The sequence below is a fragment of the Ornithodoros turicata genome, chromosome 2, assembly GCF_037126465.1.
Source record: "Ornithodoros turicata isolate Travis chromosome 2, ASM3712646v1, whole genome shotgun sequence".
Classification (NCBI taxonomy): Eukaryota; Metazoa; Arthropoda; class Arachnida; order Ixodida; family Argasidae; genus Ornithodoros; species Ornithodoros turicata.
The window spans coordinates 110,362,268-110,374,253 of NC_088202.1; positions in this window are offsets into that span (position 1 = coordinate 110,362,268).

The following is an 11,986-nucleotide window of genomic DNA, read 5'->3' on the forward strand; positions in this document are numbered from 1 at the left end:
GCCCTGTGGCGGCCCGTGGACGACGACGACGCGCCTCTGCTGCCGCGCGCTACTGCGCCTGGCAGCCACGGCACCGTCCTAGCGTCAGGCCACGCACATCTGCCCGCTCGGACATTCCATCATCGCCGGTCAGGACTCATGTAGAGGGACATCACCTCCTCTACATTTGGTGACCCGAACAACGAACACCATGTTGGGCGTAATTCGGCCATTCACCATCCTAAATTTTTCAGCAAACCAGCAGCGAACCATCTTCTGGAAGGCAAGTGGCACCGGGACCACTGTTCCACCGGAGACCCGCAGGGGGACCACCAAAATGTATTATTAATAATATTATTATTATTTAATATTAATACTCGCGAGTAAGGAAACTAATATTATTACTCACATCCCACCTCACTAGGCGGGTCTGTTCTGTTTTGATTGTTGATTGTGGATAATAAAATGAGTATTACAACAACAACAGAACATTTCTTTCATTCCGGTTTAGAAAGACATTGGATCAGTCCTGGACCTGTGAGAGCAAAAACCTAGCTGCTCCTTTATAGAGTCATAGTAAACACAAAGGATAGAGGTCAGTGAAAGTTTAATTTAAGTCACTTCAGTAATGCGTGGCTGAAGATGCCCGAATAGTGATGCCATAGCAGGACTATAGTAAGTCAAATACCATACCTGCTACTTAGCACGCTTCTGCCCCACAGCCCCATCTCATCATCGTCTCTCTATGTGTGTGTGTGTGTATGTGCGTGTGCGTGTTTTGCGAATGGTATGGACACTGGAAGGCTGACGAGGACTATGTTCAATATGTGGTTGATTGGTTCCTTAGATAAACATAACGGACTGTCTTCCTCGCATATGTCTGTTTTACAGCTGTACATGTTAACTGGAAGATTTCATGAGAACGCCGTGTCTGTGGAACAAAAACGCCCTCGCCTCTCCGCACCAGAGAGGTGGAAAACGGAGTGTCAAAGCTGCGCGCGCAGGTGTGGAGGGAGAGCGGCGCGAGAGGGCGGCAGCTACGTGCGGGGTAGGGGAATGAATCAAAAGGAAGCACACAGTTAACATTTCCGGGAAAAACATGTGCCCCGTTTCTCGTCTCATCTACGCCTGTTCCACATAATCGATTCCTCAAGAGTTTATTGCGTTAAAAAGTTGCGTAAAAGTTTATTTTTGTTGAATGTAGCAAAATCAAAATATTTGTACCCATGTTGTACCGTTCCGGTGAAACATACAAGGGACATTTAAAACTCAAGCAAAATGCGATTCACCACCCTGGTAGCGCTCGACTACTTGGATAAGGCAATCATTAATGACATGCAAACGAGTAAAAAACCAGGAGTACCTTGGCTTGTTTCGCAAGGACTGAAAATGAGATCAGTGAGTATGTACAGAGAAGGGGGACGAGGTGGACGAAAGAAAGCTACGGGTGCCCTACAACGTGGAATATTTATCCTGTTGCAGTCGTGCATTTGTCGCTGGTGCTGTCTGCTACATAGTCTACTGAGGTCTGTGCAATCTCTTGGGTGCCCCACCAGAGTCAGCCCACAGTTAGCCTCAAGGACACCCCCCTAGAGTAGAGTACGCACTCATGGCTTGCCTCCCTGTATACCAGAGAGACGTACCTACCGCATATATACGCGTGCTACATCTTGCGCGCCCAGTGTTGAGGGCAGACGTAACGTATCAACGTGTAACACGGTTAAATGAAGTCCCTACAGATCGGAAAGGAACGGCATTGAAAGACCTGGGCCCGCTTGCACGAAAGTTGAGGAAACTCCTCAGTGCTGTTTTCAGTATCTTTGCCAGTGCTTTACCGTTGAACAGCGTTGAGGACAGTAGCGTGTGCACGAAGCCGTACCCCATCCGCCAACACCACCACCTCAATTCCTGTCGTCGCGTAGTGCTGCAATCTGTCTCAGGCAGTGTTTGTAGCATGTTGTCCTGGGCCACCTGCAGAGAGATCCCGGATCCGCCTCTGTGCTTGGTATACCATACGGTACGCCTTTATGCCTCACTCGGGAGACTCGACCGTTAGTGATACAGACAAAGGGTGCCTGTTCATAATGTAGTAGCCAACGTTTTATTTCCCACCAAACGTTACGGGAGGTCTCAGCGTCGGTGTTGACGCGTTCTTTGAGATCCACGCGCACAAGCTTAGACACGCGTTAGTTCGCTTTACAGCTGATAGAGAACAGTTGCGAAAAGGTCCCTCTTATCGCCTGCACCCTCTCCGTGATATCGCAGGTTTCTCATCTGGTGCAGAATAAGTATGGCTAGCCGACAAAAGGAAACGTCAGCTGAGACATGAATGTTAGTGCCAGTGACTTGTGCCTCACTTCGAAGTTTGCTTCATCGCCTTCTGTTTCCTGTCGTCCTAGCAGCCAAGCAAACAGTCCAAATTCATCAAGAACCAACAACAACCATGTACTCTGAAGGAATAAGACAGTCTATGGGTATCGCTCGTGATACATATGCACAAAAGGAACACCTGGTTTTCCTCAGCCTTCTGTTCAGGTACGCCTCCTCACTAGACATTAGATTGATATTCACCGACATGCAAGGTAGCAACAGTCGCAATTCTTACCAATTCTCCAGGCATACAGTGACCGCAGGGAACATGATCCCCTTCTGAAGTTTCTCGACGACAGTGACGGAGAAAGGGTATGTGCGGTACATGGTCAACATTGTTCCAGCTTGATAGAAGAAACCTCCCAGAGACACCATCCAAATAACCGACCTCACTAGCCTCCTCGTGCGAAGTTTCATCTGAATTGTTACAAAGGAAATATATAATAAGGTGCTCACTGCTGACACGGAGAGGTATAAAGATTAATAAAACTTTTCTGCGGACGACATGTCGGGTAAGGGTATATAGGATAACGTAGTGGACGGAACCGAGGCAAGGTTAGCACCACGGCCGATATGATATGACGCTGTTAGCTTTCCCCCACTAAAGAAACCAGCAGCACCGTGCACGATAATGGATATAGATAAGACGATACAGGAAATACAAGGGCTGCTACAGAACCAATACAACAAAGCTTAGCTAGACGAGTAGTAACGTGAAGCATAACGTAACGATTATTCACATTAGTGCTTCGCCTCATCTCCTCGCCATATGCGTTCCATACGAAAAGGGAACAATCACCATATAAGCACGACGAAACGGAACTGCCGATTTCCGAAAGCGACGTTCGCGTTCTCGTAGCAAAAGGTGTAAATTTAGGTGTAATATGAAGATAACTAGAAATACCTTGGAGGATGACAGCAGTACCTTTCGTTTCAGAATGCGCTGGCTCAATGGGTTCTCATCGTACGATAGTTTCGCGTTGACATTGGATTGACATGAGCTTCCAAGAAACAGAGTGGACAAAGACAATTCCTGCCATTTTTGTACTTTCTCGTATCAGCCAGGCTAAGTCATGTATCAACTCTAACGCAGGATTGAATTGCATGTCGATGGGATAATTACATGGCCCCTATGAGTAAGGCTTGGTACCCGCTCTACAAGAACCTGGCAGTTGCCGACACGCTTAAACGTAAAGCCTAGCATAAAAATGAACGCTATACAAGCCTGGTTTCTTGCATGGTCATTACTAAACTTTGTAATTGAGCTTTTCGTACAAGCCACTAGGCTGAGCGACCGTGATTTGTTCCAATACGTCGTTCGATTTTTCGGTAGACGTTACTGAGAACGATCGTTTAACATAAAGTGGTCGAACTTTTGCTCTTGCATGCATGTACTTTGACATGACAGTTATTATCGGGCATGCGTTCGGGCGCACTAACGTATATTACTTTGTAGGAACTAAGTATAGGAGACCATCCTTTCTTTCCTTATTTTTTTTTTCATCTTTCTCTTTTTTCTTTTTTGCTCCTTTCTTCAATTTCTCGTTTTCTTCTATATCTCTCTCAATTTCTGTTGCATGGGCTTCTGTAATATGTGATACGAGGGTCGGCTGAGAAAGGGACACTCCAGTTAAACAAGAAATGCATGAAAGCTCATTTTTACAGATGTGAGAAGTATTCCAAAATTGATATTCGAACTTTTTTTAGAAGATCATCCCAGCTTACTACCAAGCCTTTGCGGGTTGCGCGCTCGAATTTGTACGCTACAGTGACATGAATCTTGTAAGAGCTACAAAACGACGCGCGGAGCTTTCGAGACTGTCCGTGAAGGACTTTCAAAGTGGAAGTTGTTTTTACTGTTTTCATTTGCCTCATGAGAACGACACATTGTTTCATTGTAAAAATAATTTGACTGTACATGTGCAAATAAGCATATATGCCTTGTGTTAAGCCAATACATTAATACATATTCCTTATTAACCCTTTTCAAGTGCGTGTCCTGAGGCATTTTTCTAATGATCATTTTCTAAGGATCTGCAGCACGCAACTCTGACAGCGTTAATTTAATTGTTACACGAGTGGTAAGAATCTCACATTTTGTTTCGAAGGGACGGCGGCCGTATGGTATACGGGTCCGAGATTTTTCAGCGGCGTCGCAGGCTGTCACGGGCCCATGGATATGGTTCGTGTTCGGTCAGGTCTGGTCATGTTGTGAACATTTCGTAAACACGTGAAATCTATTGAGTGAGTGAGGGGGGGGGGGGGGGAAGTTGCCTAGGTGCCTAGCTAATGGGCTTCATTTCGTAGCTCATTTTTTCTCTGCTCATGGAACACCTCCCCGAAGGTATTACTCCGAGTTAAGTGAGTTCGAATGTAAGTGTTGAAGTCAGGCGCCGATCTAGAGGGGAGCCCGGATGTCCTAACCCCAACCCCTCAATGTATGTCGTCACATAGTGCTTCAATTGACCGTAGTTAGTGTACGTATAGGACTCTGTCCAATGCAGGACCCCTTCATAAGAAAAATTCTGGATCCACACCGGGTTGACGTGCATGTTATAGAGCGTTACTTGAAAGACGTACCATTGCTGTATTCACATGAGGGCTAGCCTGTACTAAAGTTCATACTGTAGTTCAACATACAACTTACTAAGAATGCACACGGGAGACGGACGTAAACACCTTCCGTGTGCACCCCGGGTGTAGGAACAAATGGTCCCGAATATTTGGTTCCGGAAATAAATGGTCTCGCAGGCTCCTGCGCGGCCAAAAAGACAGGGACGTTGTCGCGGATAGCCGATGAAACACATCACAGCCGACCGAGTGTTACCATTCCCCAGACTTGCACGTATTTAAAATATTGTATTTATAATGCTGTATTTTAAATACTTTTTCGGTATTTAGTATCTTACTAGTTACTTTTTCGAAGCAGTGTTTTCTAGTCTATCTAACATACTTTTTTCGTTATTTTCTACTCAGTACTTTATTACTTTGTCAGTTGTCTTCGCAGCGCTTTCAGCTTCTCGCACCCTTTCACAGTTTTCTGTTCTTGTTGTTTTCCCCCTCTTGTTCCGGAGAAACCCGCCAAAACCCTCCGACACACGAGATGCTCAACTTCTCGGACACGGGAAAACGTCGCACGTTCTGGGAAATGCTGCCTCCGCATCATAAGTCGTGAATGCCCTCCGTCTTGGACGCTCCCCTTCTTTTCTTTTACAAAAGTGGTCAATTATCTCTGAGCCTGGATTTTTTTAATTCCTTCCCTGCGCAACAACAACAACAAATAAGTAATGATGATGTAGTGGGATGTTTCGCCGCTGAGGCGGTACCCTATCCCATTGCTTCAGGGGGAGAAGATGGTGAATGATGATGAATGTTCAGAGTTCACGCAGGAACCCTGTTGCTGCTAAGAAAAGTGATGAGGGCTTCTAGAGCTAGTAGTCGATGCGCTGGGTTGGCCGGAAGCCCAAGCAGTTGAGGAAGGGCAAGTGAGGGTGTCCCATTGGCTTCAATTCACTCCGACAAAAAGGGGAGTAACGAGGGAGTAACTTCCCACTCTTACTCCATTTTCACTCCCCTCTCAGTGAGATACTCCCTCCTGTTCTCTGCATTTGCCAGGTAACTCCCACAGTGTAACTAGTTTTCTCCATCCATGTCCAAATTTTAATCAAGTTGCGAGTGACAACGCCCTGCTTCTCGTGCGGAGATTTTCGACTTATAAACACGTGTACCGCAGTTCAGCTATTCAGTTGTTGTATCGTCTTGGTTATTTAATCATTAGTTTTGCATTAAGTTCTCAGTTGGTGAGGATTTCATCCTTACGGGAGGACATCGTGTGGCATATGTGACCTTCTGACAACCCAATTTCTTTAATTATTTATTTCGGCATTTACCGCGTTCGAGGGAACGGCCACTTGCGGTGGAGGGAGGCAAATGGGAGCCGGTCCCTCATATACCGGAGAGGGGAGCCCCTTTATAACGCGGTCCGCCCCTGGGTGGGTCGTGTCTCTGAATATGCGTCCTTTAAAACGGTCGTCGGGGCAGTATCGCTTGCGGTACTGTTTCCGTGAAAGAATTTTTTTTTTTTGCCTTGCTTGGTGACAATACACACTGAGGGCAGGTAGCTCCATAGGTAGCTCTCCTGCTTGATGACAATACACACTGAGGGCAGCTCGAATGTTTTCCTTTTATAAGTAGTTCTCTGGGACTACCCAAATTCCCACCCTCCAGGTGGCAGTGCATGGCTTCACACCACTCGCTCTTCTGTACCACCATAACGCTTTGCCTTCCCTTTCACTCGCATCGAGCGAAGTACATTTATGCGTATGCACCGCGAAGGATACTGGCCCCGACGACCGTTTTATAGTCCGCGCGTTCAAAGACACGTCTCACACGTGGGCGGACCGCGTTATCAAGGGGGCCCTTCTCCAACATGAAGGACCGGCTCCCATTTGCCTCCCTGTACCGCGTACGCGAATTTGGGTTATTGTTAAGAGTAAAAAAGTTCCCGGACACAGCACCACGAAGGCTCTGCCACTACGACCGTATTTTGGTTTGTTGTATTGTTGACTCTATGAGATGAGCCATTTTGTAGATGAGGTATTTGCATTGCCAACTGTAGGGTGCCAATTTGTGTGTGTGTGTGTGTGTGTGTGTGTGTGTGTGTGTGTGTGTGTGTGTGTGTGTGTGTGTGTGTGTGTGTGTGTGTGTGTGTGTGTGTGTGTGTGTGTGTGTGTTGTCATCAAGTAAGAAACCTTGTATTGCCAACTGTGGATGGAACCTGTCTATGGGTAATTTTAGGGAAAAATTAATCGTTTGTATTGTTAACTCTATGATATGAGCCACAGAAGATTGTGTACTCATCTTCCTAAACTTTCCCTAGCCATTTAGCCCGCTTGTTAACCGTATCTTGCCTATTTCTATTCTTGAGTCAACAACTGAGATAAGTTCTAAAACATTGCCACATTACTATCGCACTGAAGTGCGGCATCCCATCGTATACTCTCGAGGAGTGCCAATACCGCTGTGCTTCACATTTAAACCACCCCGCATACCTTACCAATAGTATACCAATGGACCTTGTATCGCCAACTTGTATTGTTGACTCTATGAGATGAGCCACAGAAGATTGTGTACTCATCTTCCTAAGCTTTCCCTAACCATTTATCCCGCTTGTTACCCCATTGTTACGCCAACTTTTTACAAAAGCATGCGCCCCCTGTGTGTATTGGCATCGAGGCGGAAGACCAGTCACAAGGACTGGCTCCCATATAACTATCTCAACAAGCTAGGACTAAAACTAGAACTAGTGCAATGCCAACTCCTGCTTGTGAAATCACGTCACGTTAAGGATTGCTGTTCGTGCTTGTCGTCGCCATGCAACAGACCAAGACTGCGGAGAGTTGCGTACGGGATAACGGCACGAAAGAAAGTAACGCTTAGTAATGAACAACGTACCTTCCATGCGTTTCTTCGAGGGGGCATGCGCCCCCTGTGGCACGCAAGGACTCATGGGAACTTACAGCGCCTTACGGTATTACGAGACGGACAGAGGCGGAGGTAGAAGAAGAACAACAACATTCCCGGTGTGCGCAGCAGCAGCGACAGCCCGGGTAAACCATAACCGGAGCAGACGACAGAGCAGTGTCGCTCACAGTTCCCATGCTGCTTTGCGCCGCGCGAATCTTTGTAAAGTCGTCTATTCTCTCCCCTGGGAACCTTTAAAATGCTGGAGAAACCCGGGTTACTTTAGGGGAAACCAGCTCCGGTGGCGCAGCGGTAACGCGTGCGCTTGGAGACTGGGAGGTCCGCGGTTCGAATCCGCGAGCCGGCTGTGCCGTCTGGGGTTTTTCCTGGGTTTCCCTCAGATGTGTAATACGCGTATGCCGGCACAGTTCCCCTCAAGTCGGCCTATGGACGCAGCTATCCTCCCCCCGAGCGGATTCCGCTCGGTCTTCCACTTCACCCTTTCCTCTCCTCCTCTCCACCACCTTTCCCTTCCCGAGAAACATGCCGCCTAATCAGGCAGGCAGACCTCTCGGGTTCCTCCCAACGGCACTCCTCCTCCTCCTCCTCCTCCACTTTAGGGGAAAAAATCTTCCCGGGAACCGCACCGCAAGCGATTTTAGGAAAAATTCTTCCCGGAAACAGCACCGTAAGCGATGCTGCCCCGACGACCGTTTGGTAGGCAGCGCGTTCAAACTTCAAAGACACATGCCACCCGTGGGCGGACCGCGTTATCAAGGGGCAAGTATACGAGGGACCGGCTCTCCCTCCACCATTACGCGGAGTTGAAGGGAGACCAGAGCATACCATACCGCAAGCGATTATTGTTGTATTGTTGACTGATTAGATTATTATCCATTATTATCGTATTGCTAACTGGAGGATGGGACAAGGGAAACCTTGATTATTATCGACGACTTATGGTTTAGGACGTTATGGCGAGATACAGTTTTAATAATGGTACTGTGATGTTACACGTAAGGTTTGTCTGCGCAGTGTGGCTGAACGCTGAATGAGGGAACTTACTTACTTGTCAAGGCCGGCTTAGGGGGGGGGGGGGGTACTGACTTCCACATCGGCACATTGGTTGGTGCAGCAGCGAATCGGAGAGCAGATGGCGTCAGGAGGCACGCTGCGTCGTTGACAAAAATTGCGTCCTTACCAAAAAAAAAAAAAAAAACGGCAGCCATGCGGGGTACAGGTACAAGGGTACAAGCACCTTCAGTGTATCACAAGCTATGTGGCGGCTACGAAGAGTGCGTACGGCGTCTACAGATAGGGAGTGGAGGACTCGGACGCAAACTGTCCCAGACGTGTGGGCATGTTTGTGTTATAAAAGGAAGTATTACAGGGTTGTAAGCAATATGGCACATTACTTGCTAGAATGTAAAATATAAGTTCTAGGGTTCCGGAATTTCGAGTTTATTTCTGGGTGTTACCGGAGGATGTTTTTTGGGATTTTATTCTTTTTTCTAAAAAACTGATTTTTTCGGAGAGTATGATTTACAGCTCAGTTAATATCCGAAATTCGGAGAAAACTTGACGACGCACGCACATTTGTGCAGCGAAAACGCAGTTGTCACATTTATTCCTTCAACACTAAAGGGACACAAGCGTAACAATACATTTCGTGCGACGCACACTGAAGTGTTCCGCAATTCCAAAAGCACTCTTTCCGTGTGCTGTGCTCACTGTTATGCGGCAATACTTACATAGGGCAACCTCTGCATCGCAATCGAGAGATAATGTGAACTCCTCGAAATCTGGGTACTACCGTATTCTCCGGTGTATAACGTGCGCGTTATACAGTAAAAAAGTGTTCTGAAGAGGTCCTGCGCGTTATCTAACGGTGCGCGTTGTACACGGAACTATTTTCCAGCAGAGTTCCTTTTCAGGTCGGTGACGTACAAATTCTAGCCTCTTCCAGAGTGTGCTGTGGCCTTCTCCCATATCTCTTAGGGTGAGTTGACAAAACCGGCGAAAGGGCACTGGAGTTCATAAAATGTTAATGATGCTGCATAAGGATGCTATTCAGCAGTCAGTAATCTTGAATTCATTTCAGAAGAACAGCGTGATTGAGAAGGGACGTGAAACAGAAAGCAGAGAGGAGACTGAAGTATACTATGACAGCGACGGCTGTTGCATAGGGGGTTTAACTAAATGTGTTTCAAATATATAGAATATGCATATATGATATACCGCTTTGGTTTGTTGTGTACACTGGTGGCAGTACAGAAGCTTGTAGCACCATTGCGGTGCTCGTTATGCACCGGTGCGCATTATACATGGAACATTTTTCAAATTTTGCCCGTTTTTAGGGGTGCGCGTTATACACCGGAAAATACGGTACTTGACGTAGTCGCAGGGCAGCTTTCGCTTGCGTCCCATCTTGTCGTCAGCACTGCAACCAGGGGCGGATCCAGACACTGGGTTTGGGAGGGGGGGGCGGTTTCTTTGTCGGAGCGCGTAGTAGGGGAGGGGGGAGAGGGAAATCCAATGTATAAACTGACGTTTAGGGGGGCGATCGCCCCCCCCCTGGATCCGCCACTGACTGCAACTACGTAGTTGCACTTTCAAAAAGACCACTCAGTATGACCATGTTTCGATACTTATTTTAGTGTGTAGAGGCAGTGTAGAGGCTGCGCATGTAATTGCGCAGAACTTGATATTCATCTTTCGGGTCACCAAATGTAGAGGAGATGATGTCCCTCTACATGAGTCCCGACCGGCGATGACGGTATGCCACGGAGAGGCGATGACGGTGGCCTATCTCCATAGCCGCGCCGGTGGAACTGAGGAGCGGGTGCTCCAGGCGCGTGTCCATCTTCGTCGTTGTCCACGGTCTGCTACAAGTGCTTAGGTCACATGTAGGACAAGGAAATGGGGAAACAGACTGGGGGAAAACGTGGGCGGTGAATCCTCAAGTAGTCGAGATGACTGTCGAAGAAAACGGTCGGTCACGGAAACCATTATTATGTTGCGGTGGGGTCAGTATCTGAGGTCAGAAGAAACCCGGAACACAAAACGAGGAAAAGAACAATAACACGGTTATCAGGGAGAATATCTGACAAGCGGAGTTTTTCGGATTAATCCGAATTGCTTAAAATTTTACCGGACGACCCTAAATATAACGCTTGAAGCCGAGTTCACTTGCCCGAGGCTCCGACTTCACGTTTGCTGTACGTGGGCTCCGTCGGACGTAGTCCCCAAGTCGACCTTTTGCCGGCACGTGGATGTGACACCCGCTGTGGGACTTATCTCGCTTATCTTGTTTACCTGTGGTGGTAAGGTGCGCCACCGGTTCCTATTGGAGGTGTGGCCTCCGGTGAACTTAATAAAAGCGGAGGGATCCATTTGGCCGGGGCTGTTTTGCCGTGGGGGCTCAGGCTGAGCGGTTGGTCTGGCAGTCGGTAAGATGTAATAAACCTTACTGTCTTCTGGTAAGCTGGGCTTTGTTGAGTGTCTCCCTCGTACACTGGACAGAGGGACTACGAACCCGAGTGATGGGATGGCGAGCATTGATCCCACAAGTGGCGCCCAACGTGGGGCCCGAACCCACGACCCCGAGATTAAGAGTCTCGTGCTCTACCGACCGAGATAGCCGGGCCGGGATGCTAGCATTTTCCTATTGTTCGCCAGACACAGGTTTTACAGCTGCCTTCTATAATCTTCGATGTCCTCAGCCGAGGCGGAGTTGTAAGAGCAATGAAACAACGAAAAGAAATGAATCGCGACTATGACATGAGATGACTCACCGCTGGAGTGCAGTACACTGCCCCATCATACGCGAGACATTAGATATCAGATATCAGAATGAAGTTAAATTAGCTAACTACAAGACGTTTTGAAACAATGAATGAGGGGGCGTACACCTTTTCTATGTTGTCCATAAACATCTACACAGAAAAGATGCAGGGGACAATCGACCTCTCCCTGTTTGCAACCCCAACAACACCGAATATGCTCTGGATGTACGAATAATGTCCTAACGGATTCGTACGTTCGGTGGATATCTGAGGGATATCCATCGGACGTACGAATTCGTTAGGACATTATTCGTACATCCAGAGGATATTCGGTGTTGTTGCGGAAATGACGTCATATAGTGCTCGACAGCGCCACCAATTTGGTAGAC